Below are 15,298 nucleotides of genomic sequence, written 5' to 3'. Positions count from 1 at the left end.
AACAGCTTGAATACACCTCTTCTATGATAAGTAATGTAATGCTGTAATAAATGGGGGGGGGCATAAAGTTGAAAATGTCAGGGTAATAGTGATATTATATCATAAGAATAGGGTTACAGCGATATCATAATGAAGAAAAAGAAGAAATAGGAAAGAAAAAGGCATTAAAACGATTATTAAAAGAATGAAATTCTTGAAAGAAAACCTTATGAAGAAGTTTGGCATAACAAAACTGCTTCACTGCTTAATAAAATCTGAAAAAACTTTTGTTTGCCCCAAATTAAAGTCATGTGGTCCAATGAAAGTGCATAAACATGCAGGGGGGAAACATAAAACAGTAAATGATATCATAGAGAGGACTCCTGCAGACCACCATGTCTATGCGTCAAGGTCAATAAGTCTCTTAAAATATCAGTTAATTTTACCTTATTATGACAGAGCAGGATTAATTCAAGTTGTAAAAAATTGCATGTGGAGTGATTCCCTATAAGCTTCATATTTATTATTTTTTATATATTTATTTCCAGCCGTGCGATATTTTACAATCACACGGTATCCATTTCACAATTTGTATCACTCCGCTTGTTTCTGCCAGATCTATACTGGCAGCATTTCTCACAGTAAGCGTCAATGGTGGAGGAGCAAACCTACTATAACTTTACAAATACTACAGTTCTCTTACGAGAGTATCTCTCGTACTGCGTAATATCTTACGCTATGGGGAAAACCTCTTTTCCACGAGATATTGAAGCCAAAAATTATCCTTTAATTTTGATTAATGTAAAACGCTGTGCGGCAGCGTGCAGACATAGGCAAGACGGCTCGCGCGCCTATTGGCTGCCCTGCGGCAACAGCAGCAAGCCTATCGAGAGAGGCCCTGCGTGACGTGACATCCAATGGGGGTGCTTCGCGCCCATTTCGTCGCGTCCCGCCAGAATAGGCGTGGCCTTGGCCTATAAATACGCTCGACAGGCTGATACAAACTGATTTTCATCTCTTCAGCGAAGCACTACTGCATCGCTGGATCCGGAGTGAGACGCCGCGCCGTCTGATAGTAAGCCTTCTGCGGGACGAGCCTTCGAGCCTGAAGCCGCTGGCCTTCACCTCGCCGCCTTCAGCCGCCGTACCTGCTACGCTTTCCGGCGTTAATATCCTTTTTCACTGCTAGAGTGTGTGTTCGCCGTCGCGACTCACACTCTCTCTCTCTCTTTATCTAAAAGAGCAGCGTCTTTTTGAAGACGCTTCGTTCCTGTGGAACTATTGCCATGGTGACTCTGAGGACTTGCCTGGCATTTTTTCTCCGAGTCTGCACTCCCGCCCGCTGTAGTGCCGCGCCGCAAAGCGCCGTATTCAGCGGGTCCTCGAGCCTTCTCCAGCCCGTGAAAGCTCGCCGGTTCGCCCGCCAGCTTCACCAGCTTCAGTCGAGTCGCTCACTGACAGACAACGGCCGCCGCGCGCCGCCGCTTCCGCCATTAATGACGATGAGATAGCTGCATCTGTAGAGGAGGCCAGCTGCTATATCCCCGCGTTGGACAGTGAGGATTGGGCGAGCTCTGTGGATCTCCCCCTTCTGCCCGCGAGTCGTCAGGGAAACGGGCCAGCATCAAAACCGCGGCTAGCTTTCTTTACGTTATAAGAAAGCTACCCCGCCCCCCGTGGGCATGCGTCACCGGCGAAATGAGGAAAGAGTGTATTTTTAGTCCCGCCGAGGCCGCACCAATCTCCATTTCTCAAACATTTCTCAGCTCCTCTTAGTTTGAGCGGCTGAAAATGTCAATATTGCAGCAATGAGCCTGTTGTATAACATGCACGCCTTCAAACAAACGCCAACACACACAAAACTGTGATGACTCTCTATTATCTGCTCGAGCTATTTTAAGCTTTTGTCGTTTCCCCCTGTGGCTCAGTGGCGAAACCTACAGCCATTGCACGGGAGACGTGTGTTCGATCCCAGCTCTCGCAGCAGATAAAATTTAGTCTCGCCGGGGCCAGACTTGCACTGATACTTTTCGCTCGTTCAGTTCCAAGAAAATGTGACTGTTCCAGTGTATTTTGCAGTAAACAAGCCGGTACCATGGCCCGCTTGCCTGCACACAAATGCCGTTTCCACGGCGACCCAGAAAAATCATATAAGCAATGTATTTTCTGGTATTCCGGCCACAGCCAATGGTGTTATGAGTGTAATAAAAATGCCCACAGCCCAGTGTTCATTTCTACACACGTTGTCTACTGCTGGAAGTAGACAACGCGCTAAGGCGCTTTTGTCCCCAGATAAAAGGCCGCCACGTCTTAATCCGGTCGGACAACATGTCAGTGGTGGCGTACATAAATCACCAGGGCGGCGTCAGGTCCCGAAGCCTTTACAGGCTGACGAAACGCCTCCTGGACTGGGCTCAGCACAACCTGCTTTCACTGAAAGCAGCGCATGTGCCTGGTCACCTGAATCTGGGACCAGACAGACTGTCCAGAAACAATGTCCCAGCAGGGGAATGGTCGCTGCACCCGCAGGCGATCCAACTGCTGTGGGAGACATTCGGCAGAGCGCAGGTGGACCTGTTCGCGTCCCAGGAAAACGCTCACTGTCCGAACTTTTTCTCCAAGAGCAGGGATGCGCTGGCCCACGTATGGCCCCGACGCCCACTCTATGCTTTTCCCCCCGTCTCGCTCCTGCCTCAAGTGCTGGAACGAATCAGGGAAAATGGATGCCCAGTGCTGCTCGTGGCTCCGCTATGGACGAACCAAACCTGGTTCCCAGTCCTGATGCAGCTGACCAGCACTGCCCGGTGGCCGATACCGGTGAGGAGAGACCTCCTCTCTCAGGCAAAGGGCTCGATTTGGCATCCTCGCCCGGAGTTATGGTCCCTACATGTGTGGGCCATCAACGGGTACCCGCTAACCTCCCGGAGGGAGTGTTAAACACGATCACGCAGGCTAGGGCCCCGTCTACTAGACTGCTCTACTCCTCGAAATGGTCAGTGTTCTCTACCTGGTGTCAAGCTCAGGGCTTTTCACCCGTAGACTGCGGGGTTACGGAAGTGCTCTCCTTCCTTCAGGAGCTGCTGTATAAGGGTAGAACCCCGTCCACGCTCAAAGTATACGTGGCGGCCATAACGGCGTTTGCAAAACTGACGTCTGGCCAGCACTGGGGAAAAACGACCTCGCCGTGCGATTCCTCAGGGGAGCTCGGAGGCTGAATCCTTCCAGACCTCCCTCAGTCCCTATGTGGGACCTTTCTACGGTTCTGGAAGCCCTGAAAGGTGCCCCATTTGAGCAAATCCATTTGTCAGACATGAAGCACCTGTCTTTCAAAACGGTATTTCTTGTGGCTCTTGCTTCAATGAAGCGCGTGAGGGACTTACAAGCGCTTTCAGTAAGCGCGTCCTGTATGGAGTTTGGGCCTAATGACTCAAAAGTCTTACTCAAACCAAGGCACGGGTACGTGCCAAAATCCCTCAACACACCGTTCAGGGCCCAGGTTATTTCCCTGTGCGCCCTCCCGGTGAACAATGAGGAGGCGGATGCTAATCTCCTTTGCCCCGTCAGGGCGCTGAGAGCTTATGTGTCCCGCTCGTCTGTCTTCAGGCTGACCGAGCAGCTCTTTGTTTTGTTTGGCGGACACTCCAAGGGACTGGCCGCATCAAAACAGAGCCTATCCAGATGGATAGTCGATGCCATAGCGCTGGCTTACACTTCTAAGGGCCTGCAGTGTCCTTTGGGTGTCAGAGCGCACTCCACGAGAGGCGTGGCCTCTTCGTGGGCGTGGTCTAGTGGGATTTCCTTGCATGATATCTGTATGGCGGCGGGCTGGGCCTCGCCGTCTACATTTATAAGGTTCTATAACCTAGAGGTTCCCGCCTTACAGGCCAAGCTGCTGTCGGTCTAGAATTCAGTACTATCTGTCCCGCTGCGCCGGCGCAGAATGCTGAGTTTTGATTGAGTATCGCTCACTGATCGATGGAACAGCTCCATGGGTGTTAAATAGCCCGTACTTTTGCCCAGTTCAGGCTGAACGCGTTCACCCTGTCTGCGGGATATACTGTTGACATAACTAGCTCCTATGGGATGCTATTTCATGGGGAATGATGCTGGTAGCCTCTCTTCTCCGATTCTCTGTGAGTCTACGGTGATTATGCACTATATGAGCCCCGGGCTACTGCCCTTGGGACTTTGGTGTCGGATCCCAGTACGCACGCGTCTTACATTGTGTTCCCCATAGCGTAAGATATTACGCAGTACGAGAGATACTCTCGTAAGAGAACGTACTTGGTTACTAACGTAACCTCGGTTCTCTCTAGAGAGGGAACGAGTACTGCGTATCTTGCCGTGCATACAACAGCGCTGGTTCGCTTCAGCGATGAAAACCAGTTTGTATCAGCCTGTCGAGCGTATTTATAGGCCAAGGCCACGCCTATTCTGGAGGGACGCGACGAAAAGGGCGCGAAGCACCCCCATTGGATGTCACGTCACGCAGGGCCTCTCTCGATAGGCTTGCTGCTGTTGCCGCAGGGCAGCCAATAGGCGCGCGAGCCGTCTTGCCTATGTCTGCACGCTGCCGCACAGCGTTTTACATTAATCAAAATTAAAGGATAATTTTTGGCTTCAATATCTCGTGGAAAATAGGTTTTCCCCATAGCGTAAGATATTACGCAGTACTCGTTCCCTCTCTAGAGAAAACCGAGATTACGTTAGTAACCGAGTACGTTATTGTGTCACAGAATGTAGTTTTAAGAGTTTCTGTGCGAGAATATTTGTTTAAACCTCCAATTTGATTTATAAATAAACGTAGCTATTTGAACATTTGTTTAGACGTTTTCAGAGATGTGAGCTCCAGGTCGTCAGCGGCCGTTGCTCATGTAGGCTACCCATCGAGAACAGCTTTATCTCGGCCAGTCCTCTGTGAATTTGCCTATGGCCTAATCACAGCCGTGCTGATATAGAGCCATATCACACTCCTACTCGTGTGATATTGATAGCTCATTAAAACTTTTTGAAAGAAGTGATAACACCCTACACGGAATATATGTTAGCGCAGCTAAAACTGTATGACACCACAAAAAGTTCATTTTTAGGAACTTGCCCCATGTTTTAAACTAGGTTTTTAAAAGATTCATTCTTTTTATTATCGTCAACACTCTTTTACGTCCATGACGCTACAATCAGGCTGTCTGTGTAAATTGTCGGAGAAGGTAGAGCAGTACAAAAGAGCCTCATCTCTCGTTTCTCAGTGGTCGGTGTGCCACAGTTGAAGGCCTTGTTTGGTAAGGCAGCTGTGATGATGTGGTCACGGCTGTCTTAAAGCGAGAAGATTAGAGATCTCACCTCACCCTGAGTGCTGAACACACCGCGGCCACTGACCCGCCAGCAACCCACACCTGACATGATCTCAGAGCAACAAACAGGGCCTGCGTGAGTGTCAGGGACATTAAAAACCTCTAGGGAAAAAAGCATACCAAAAGCTGGAGTCATTTATTTATCTTTAACAGCCTGCTGAATGATAGGCCAAACTGTTTTCTTGCCGTAACCTACTATGTCTGAAAATACACAATGGGTTCCTGTAACCGTTTAGCTTTCGTTGTGTTGCCCTGGAGACAACGGTTTTTGTTTCACCTCTCTATAAATGTTCAGATGAGTTTGGTAAAACGCTTCTAAAAATGTCAGCCCGGGAGCAGAGGGGTGTATTTCTAACCATCTCGCATGCTTGCTGCTGCCCACTCAGTGACGGGTTGATGAGTTCCTGTGATTGTGTAATGGAACCCGACTGTTAACTGCACAGGACGTTTTAGAGATTCCAGAGTTTTGTGCAACACTGGACTCGTTCCAAAAAACACAGCGAAAGTATTCCAAAGAAATTCTTGGAACGACGATGAAATGTAAACAGCAAAATCATGACAGATTTTCTGTGATGATGAATTACAAGGCTTTGTCAGAGTGATAGATTCACAGTGTTTGTGTGAAGTTATCTGATGTTTAGTTAGCCTAACGTTTGTATATCTTAAATCTATGAATGTTTTAGATTAGGGATGTGAGTCTGCATAAAGCGATTAAATTAATAAACTGACCATTTCATATCAGCAGTCTATAGGCAGCTAATTGGGCACTACTGGAAGGATATTTAAAAATTATAATATATTTATTAAATTAAAATTATACAATATATAATACAATTATACACAAAAAATTTGATACATGATAAGTATTATAATTAATATTTCTAAATCTTAACTTTAGTTCAGTAGATATACTCTTTTGAGTGCTTGACACAAGACTGTTTTTAATAATTTCCTCTCATTATTTTTTATCTTGCCTATAATAAACATTCTTAAGTTACATGACTCATGTTACTTGTGTTCAACTTGTGTTTGCAATCTGGTGCAATCTTGTGCCAAATCTCAAGTGTTTTGCCTTATCTTACTGTGAATCTGAATTTGGCTGTTTAAAAAGCTAAATTATTTATGCAGATGTGTGAGAGTGAAAGAAGACAGAATGATTAAAAAAGGACAAAAATCATATCACACACAGAAAATCACTGAACAGGCCAGATGTGGCAGGTGAATTATTTTTTACTGCTGATGCAAGGCTAAGTCTTCGAAGCTATATTAAATCCACGTGAAATATGTTTCGGTCCAATTGCTGTTTCTGCCTGGCCAAGGTCACACACTAATATGTTATTAAATGATAAATGGTCTCAGGGCAGAAGTTTATGTATAATTTTTCATCTTTGTCATGATTTGTTTCTCTAACCTCTATGTTACTGATACCGAATGTAGCCGGCAAATACATGATTCCAGACACGAGATATGAGAGAAAAAGATAGAGCGATGACATCTCACGCCAGAACCAGATGGCGGAGAGTTCGAGGGTTGTAGCCTACAATACAGCTCTCATGACCTTGATGTTGGAATCTGGAAAGAATATAATCTGTTCATCCATATAAAGATTCAAACCTGAATCACTTATAGCATTCTACGCACTTCATTCGCAACTAAACTGAATGTTAATGATGTCAAAGATAATGTTGATTAAAGATGACAATAATCATAGCCAAAAGCTGGACTCGAGTAGAAAAAGAACCCAAGTAACAAGAATAATTTTCTAAAAACGTTTTGCTAACATTCCCACTAAGTTATACAATTTTTATCTTTGAATGTTCTCTCAACCTTCAAAACGTCTAGTTTTTTTTTCCTTGGTTATTTGAACATTAAGGGAACATTCCATTTTATCATTTTGCAAACATTATGGGGACGTTACTCTTAAATGTTCTCTTAACATTCTGAAACAAGTAGGCTAGTAATATTTAAAATATGTTAGACGAACATCCAACTGAAACATTCATAAACAATGTATAAATAATGTTTCTGTGCTACGGTTTTGACAACGTATTTAAAGACCAGATCATTTCAATTCATGAACCTTGCCAGAACCATAACCACAGTTCTGAGAACATTCCCTGTTTGCTGGGAATACAAATGAGAATGCTTATAAACACCATGCAGGCAACGAACGACAATGCATTAACGTTGCTATTCTACACAGAAAAAATATTTTTAATAGGTTGTGGTTTGATGTACAGTATGCAAACGTGCAACCAAAGCAGACCATTGATCATGTGCGATCACACAGCATAAGAGGCCGCCGATATTGGCAACAGTGCAGGAATAACCTCATATCCTCAGGCAGAGCAACCATTTCGCCTGCTGTCCCCGAATCTTCAATTACCCAATATCCAGGTCAATTTGGACCACAATAAATCGACCCTGCAAAGCTAAATGCGAGCAAAGCAGAACCAGATGACACCGCTGGCCTCAGGGCCGTAATAACTGTTCTTAGGAAAAAATGATCAAGACCACTCAAGAAAAATACACAAAACAATAACCGTGACAAAAGCAACGTGTAATATTCCAGCTCGGTTGGTTTCCATGAACATATCTTTCTCTGTTCATGAGCACACCGGGTTATGTTTGTTTGTTTAGCAGTGTGGTAGACGCAGACACAAACACAGACTTTAGTGAGGACTAAACACATATTTCTGATGTTTTCCCCCTTCACAGTGAGACTGCAGCACAGATTTCTTTAATGGCAGAGAGATGTAGACCTCAGATGACAGTGAGGATACATAACACTGTAGGCCTACTAAAGTGCAAACACATATTTTGAGGATGTGGCGAGGAAGGAAGATATTCTACCAGTGATGCTAATTACAGCATGTAGTAACAAACAGTAAATGCACACATCGTATTGAATCAAATATCAAACGTACTGTCTTGTTAGAGTGCTGAGTGTTGCATTTGGATGATATGCTAAAAAATATTACCTGTTTTTAACTGATGATAGCTACTCAGAAAGCTACTTCCAGCATTATTATTGCAATCAAGGCATTTCCATGATTGATTTGTCAGATCTGATATATAGAAGAAGCTCTTTATTTATGTCACTGACAGACAGATAATGGAAATGCCCTTATATGCCAGTTTGTCCGACTCAGTCCATTACGAAAGTAGTTTGTGCCCCCTAGTGGTCAGTTCTGAACTCTGCACTGCATCTCCCCCTAGCAAGCCTCAGGCACACTGTAATTCAAACTCAAGAGACAGCAGATGACATAGCTATGGTAAAAAACAATAACGTCTCCTGAAGCAAACAATGATAGGCCTACATGTCTTATTTTCTTCCAGTCATCTAGGTTTTGAGTGGGCTGAAATAAATAAAACGTGCACTGGCAAAAACAAACAGCTAACTTTGTGCATTTACAGATAAAACTGGAATTCAGAATGTTCCACAAAGATTTAAGACTTATATTGATTCAAACAGGACGTAATAGTATGCTAAAATGGCATAATGTTGATTAACACAAAATAGTTTCGACTTCAAAATCAAGATTGCGGTGACTCTTACAAAAAAAGTTTACTTCAAGTCTGCTTTATCAAGCAGCCTATTTAAGTTAAGTTCAAGAATATTTTTAAGAACACTTTATGTAGTAAGTATACTAATATGTACTAGAAGTATACTTGTAAGTGTACGGTTTCAATACTAGGGGTTAAATTGACTCACTTTTTAGTGTAGGTCTATACAATTATACTTTTAAGTATTCCCTACAACAGTAAACCTTTTGAGTAGCCTACAGAGCTGTTTACAACTAAGTTTGCAACTATATTAGAAGAAAACATATAGTAGGTATACTGATAGTTTACTAGTCAAATACTTTTAGCACATTTTTTAGTTTATGAAAGTACACTCTGGAGTATAGGCCTATCCTCAGTAAACTACTAGTTTAGTAGTTTTATTTTGCAGTTAAGTTTTCTTTAAGTGAAAATGACATCATACTTATAGTTTACTATTTATATATAATTGTTTGCGCTTTAAGTATACTATTATGTTCCCATTTAGGTAACGTTATTGTTTTATTCTTGAAACATACGCCTACCTTTAACTGTAATTTACACCTTCCATTTTAAAAACATTTTATTATAACTTCATGCATTTTTTAAAATAAACACTTGAATTTGGGTAAGTTTCACAAATAAAAGGAACATTTTTTTAACAAAAAGCTGAGAAAATAGCATTTTTTTCGAAGTCTAGCTATGCCCGAATGGGATTCAGAACGATGATCAAAACATAGATGGAGTAACGTTAGATCAAGTCTCCCCCTGCTTCACAGACGTTAATCACCCTGGGTTCAACATTTCATTCAGTAGCATTAGGGAGTTGTAAACTTAAATGCTATGATGTTTGATAATCGCGTTATTTTACATTTTTTGTAAATCTTCTTCACCAGTGTGTTGTGATCCAGAGATTCTGTACTAGAAGATGCGTAATAGCACCCCCTACCTTATAACAGTGAAAAATGGATAGCCGAGAAATTCTGTGAATGGCGGGGAAAAAGTAAAGTATGCAGTATTTGAAGTAAAGTAGGCAACAATACCAGTGGACTGCACAAAAATTCACATACTCAGAATTAGGAACATATCTATATTCTTTTTATAAATTCATATTTTCAAACAATGTACGTTTATAAGATAGTAGACACGTATGTGAAAAACTATTAGGCTGGGCTACTCAATCAAAATTGTTAACTACAAACTATAAACCAGGCTACAACTACAAACCATGTAGCCTATATTTAGAATACTTAATTATACTTTTAAGTAGCTATATCTCAATATATCTCAATCAAAAGATTGAGTAACCTACATGTTGGCCTACAGGCCATACATATTTAGACTTTTCTGTCAGTATAGGGACGTCCCGCGTGACGTCACGCCATTTGAAGCAGCCATCTTGACGGAATGGAAAATGCTATACCGGAAAATGCTATATAATACAGCTCGTCGCGAATTATTTCTATCATGCCCGAGCGAAGCTGTGCAGTTGGATGCGATCAGATGCATGATCATACAAAATGAATATCTTTATACCGTATCCCAAAAGAAACAAAATGGAGAAACAAGTGGTTGGCGGCAATAAACCGGCAAAACACTGATGCCGGTGTTACTGTTTGGCTTCCAACTCAACAAAGTCCAACTCAACACAGCTTTGCAGTCTTCATTTTGGATCAGGTAAGTTGTCCCCTCGAAGGCTAATGAATGATTTCTCGGAGTTCGGGATCAAATGTTATAAATCCACTGTTGCCATAGAAATCCGCAATGTTTATGTGCACCATAGCATAAGCTTGTCTTAGCCGGACACATCAGGCTCCCAATTTTTCGATATATATATATATATATATATATACATATTTATTTATTTATTTTTTGCTTTAAACAGAAAATCATTTGTTAATCAAACGTGTAGCTGTCGCCCTTTATGATAGAACTATAGTGCATTTTTTTCACGGTTCTAACGGTGTATGGGTTGACTATTGTTTCTCCATTTTGTTTCTTTTGGGATGCGGTATAAAGATATTCCTTTTGTATGATCACGCATCTGATCGCATCTAACTGCACAGCTTCGCTCGGGCATGATAGAAATATTTCGCGACGAGCTGTATTATCACCGGCGGTATAGCATTTTCCATTCCGTCAAGATGGCTGCTTCAAATGGCGTGACGTCACGCGGGACGTCCATGGAACTGTTCAGTTAGCTTCAGAGTCAGTAACGTTACTGGTAAATGCATTTACCTAACACACTGTAGCCCAATGTCAAAAAGTTTTTATGTAATTATGTTATTAGTATAATAATATACTAATAATATATATTACCCACGGCAATGGATCTATTATTAGGGGTGGCCCACCCCTAATAATAGATCCATTGCCACTGAGTAGCTGACGGATGTATTCCGTCAAAATGGCTGACACGCGGCTAGGGGTCACGTGACTGGGAGATCCCTATAAAAAGTCAAGTATCCTTAGGTGCAATTTTAAGTATATTTATGAGAAGTAGCCTACAGTAGCCTTCAAAAAGTATAGCCTATATATCTGAGAAATAGGCCTAGATAAAAAGTAGACTATATCCAAGTATACTTTCTTATTTTTAGTTTAAAAGAAATAGGCCTATACTATTAACACACATGAATAAATTCGTTTTTGTTAGGGGAGGCACTACAATTTTTTTTTTTTTTGAGGATTTAAAAGCAAAAATTAGATTGTAATTCCACTTAAAAAGTTTAATAAGCGATTTTGTCCACATTAAAATACTGTTAAATGCATATTAATTTGTTGCAATATTTTGGAAACAAAATTTTATTTGTTAAAGTCACCATGAAATCAAAATTGACAATTCTTATTTTTGATGTAATATTGCAGTATTAATTCTAATGATTTAGGCTACCTGTTCACGTGACATCATATATTTGTTTTTAAATCAAATGACCTCCTTGTAATTTTTATTCAAAATAACTTCCCCTCCTTCTTGCTTGCAACAACTTCTCTTCTCTGATGACGGGTTCACTGGCACAAGAGCGGGACAACCTATCACTTACATGCAATAGCTAACCAGAACAGTCCAACAATCCAAAACAAATGAGTAGCCTTCAAAATCACGTTCTACACTTTTCTTGTTCGAGAAGCTGTTCACTCAGATATAGCCTATGTCACAAGGGAAGAAAAGACTATCGCAACTTCATTGTAAATGCCTCACTGCTACCAAATCAAATAATCCATTTAAAATTTTGTGGTAGTCTAATCAATATTATGCCAAACTCTGTATTATTATATTACACACAATATTCCTTTAATGTTCCATGTGTTTGGCATATCACATCTACAGCATGTGTTAAGTGATGCATTTGAATATAAGCAAATGGGCATTGTGAGATTAATCCAAGTGTGATTAGACTGTATAGAAACAAGGTCTTCTTTCCCATCTGGCCTGAATTAACGCCTCTTGACAGTGGCTGTTGCCGATAGGCTGGGTCAAGACAAAGCTCGAAGGGCAATAATTAAAAGGAGACAGATAATTGGAGATTTTTTGTTACAGATAATAAGAGAACCCATCTGTTGCTGCTCTGCGACTCTTTTCTCTATGCATTGCACACCCACACACATCTACTCTTGTACTGGTTTGTTTTGCATAGGAAGATTCAAATCAAGGGTCTTGGGACCGGTTTGGCATTAACTGATGAATTGGAGGAGGCGACGACATAGATGAGAAGAGAAATGCAGCTACATGATGAATAAACAAAACAGGGCCAACGGCAACAGCGTTATCCGACACGCTCACACATAAAATGTTTCTTTCTGTGCCTTGAATTATAAATGCCTCATCAATGATTGTTGGGACTTAATGTCTATTCCACAGGAGTAGAGGATCACAATTTAATATGCAGGTCAGCTGCTACGATTGTTTTACGATTCTTGAGGATGTTTATAGCCTAAGGATTCTGGGAAATTCAGCTCAGCTCAGCCTGTAAAATATATCACCATATAAATGTGATGTTCCTGAGTGCAGTTACAAGAAAAGAGATTTACAATTACTAATAATTCAACATTTAAAAGTCAGATAAAATAAAAATATATTAAATTGTAAAAGATGAAAAATATGCATTAAGTAAATGTAAATAAATAAATATTAAATAATTGTATGCAAATGTGACTACAGTATGTTTCATGAAAATAGATTTACAATAATTATCAATTAATATGATCAAGTTCAAGATTGAACTTTAAAACATAAAATATAAATATATTCAGTTTGAATACACATTACATTTATTTAAAAATAAAGGCTTTAAAATAAATCTTAATATAAAAATAAATGAATAGTAATGTAATCTTCCTATTTCATTTAACAAGAAATTTGATTCACAATAATATTCAAATAATAATTTCAAGTTCAAGACTAAATGTATCAAATATTAAAATCTAAAAATAAATGTATTAAAAGTAGTGCTGTCAAATTGATAAATCGTGATTAATTGCATGTCTTTGTACAGGTGCTGGTCACATAATCAAAACCAAAAAGTTGATTTATTTCAGTAATTCCATTCAAAAAGTGAAATTTGGATCATATATTCATTCATTGCACACAGACTGATATATTTGAAATGTTTATTTCATTTAATTGTGATGATTAAAACTGACAACTAATGAAAATCCCAAATTCAGTATCTCAGAAAATTAGAATATTACTAAAGACCAATACCAAAAAAGGATTTTTAGAAATGTTGGCCAGCTGAAAAGTATGAACATGAAAAGTATGAGCATGTACAGCACTCAATACTTAGTTGGGGCTCCTTTTGCCTGAATTACTGCAGCAATGCGTTGTGGCATGGAGTTGATCAGTCTGTGGCACTGCTCAGGTGTTATGAGAGCCCAGGTTGCTCTGATAGTGGCCTTCAGCTCTTCTTCATTGTTGGGTCTGGCATATCACATCTTCCTCTTCACAATACCCCATAGATTTTCTATAGGGTTAAGGTCAGGCGAGTTTGCTGGCCAATTAAGAACAGGGATACCATGTTCCTTAAACCAGGTACTGGTAGCTTTGGGACTGTGCAGGTGCCAAGTTCTGTTGGAAAATTAAATCTGCAACTCCATAAAGTTGGTCAGCAGCAGGAAGCATTAAGTGATCTAAAACTTCCTGGTAGACGGCTGCGTTGACCTTGGACCTAAGAAAACATAGTGGACCAACACCAGCAGATGACATGGCACCCCAAACCACCACTGACTGTGGAAACTTTACACTGGACTTCAAGCAACATGGATTCTGTGCCTCTCTTCCTCCAGACTCTGGGACCTTGGTTTCCAAAGGAAATGCAAAATTTACTTTCATCAGAGAACATAACTTTGGACCACTCAGCAGCAGTCCAGTCCTTTTTGTCTTTATCCCAGGCGAGACGCTTCTGACGCTGTCTTGATCAAGAGTGGCTTGACAAAAGGAATGCAACAGCTGAAACCCATGTCTTGCATACGTCTGTGCGTGGTGGTTCTTGAAGCACTGACTCCAGCTGCAGTCCACTCTTTGTGAATCTCCCCCACATTTTTGAATTGGTTTTGTTTCACGATCCTCTCCAGGGTGCGGTTTTCGCCATTGCTTGTACACATTTTTCTACCACATCTTTTCCTTCCCTTCGTCCTCTATTAATGTGCTTGGACACAAGAGCTCTGTGAAAAGCCAGCCTCTTTAGCAATGACCTTTTGTGTCTTGCCCTCCTTGTGCAGGTTGTCAATGGTCGTCTTTTGGACAGCTGTCAAGTCAGCAGTCTTCCCCATGATTGTGTAGCCTACAGAATTAGACTGAGAGACCATTTAAAGGCATTTGCAGGTGTTTTGAGTTAATTAGCGAATTAGAGTGTGGCACCAGGTGTCTTCAATATTGAACCTTTTCACAATATTCAAATTTTCTGAGATACTGATTTTGGGGTTCTCATTAGTTGTCAGTTATAATCATCAAAATGAAAAGGAATGAACACTTGAAATATATCAGTCTGTGCGTAATGAATGAATATAATATCCACATTTCACTTTTTGAATGGAATTACTGAAATAAATCAACTTTTTGACGATATTCTAATTATATGACCAGCACCTGTATATGTATACATATAAGTGCGTGTTTATACAGTAAACTCACACCAACATATATATATCATAAATATAATACATATACACATTATGTAAACAAAAACTTATGTGATTAATCACAATGAATCAATTTGAAAGCACTAAATAAAGTAAATGTACTAAAACAAATATTAAATATAAATGTAAATATATTGCAGTATAAATGTGATGTTTACAATAATTTCCTGCTCTAATAAATAAATGTATCAAAACCCATATTAAACATCTGTAAAACAAACATTTATATTTTGCTATATGAATGTGATATTTCTGTGTGCAGTTACAAGAAAAGAGAATTACAACAA

At 40.6% G+C, this 15,298-nt stretch overlaps 1 protein-coding gene across 1 annotated transcript in view; it reads right to left on the bottom strand.

The window, feature by feature from the left end:
• sema6bb (sema domain, transmembrane domain (TM), and cytoplasmic domain, (semaphorin) 6Bb) overlaps positions 1 to 8,402 on the bottom strand; it is a 150,518-nt gene extending 142,116 nt beyond the window's left edge. Inside the window, exon 1 of the mRNA XM_077224157.1 lies at positions 8,312 to 8,402. The gene's annotated coding sequence lies outside the window, so the exon portion shown is untranslated. The remainder of the gene's footprint in view (positions 1 to 8,311) is intronic.
• Positions 8,403 to 15,298: the final 6,896 nt, after the last annotated feature.

This window comes from Siphateles boraxobius, unplaced genomic scaffold (assembly GCF_051911475.1).
Source record: "Siphateles boraxobius isolate OS27281-9 unplaced genomic scaffold, OSU_SipBor_1 9, whole genome shotgun sequence".
NCBI classification, from domain to species: domain Eukaryota; kingdom Metazoa; phylum Chordata; class Actinopteri; order Cypriniformes; family Leuciscidae; genus Siphateles; species Siphateles boraxobius.
The sequence above is the reverse complement of the archived record's forward strand: the minus strand, read 5'-3'. Positions and strand labels throughout refer to the sequence as shown.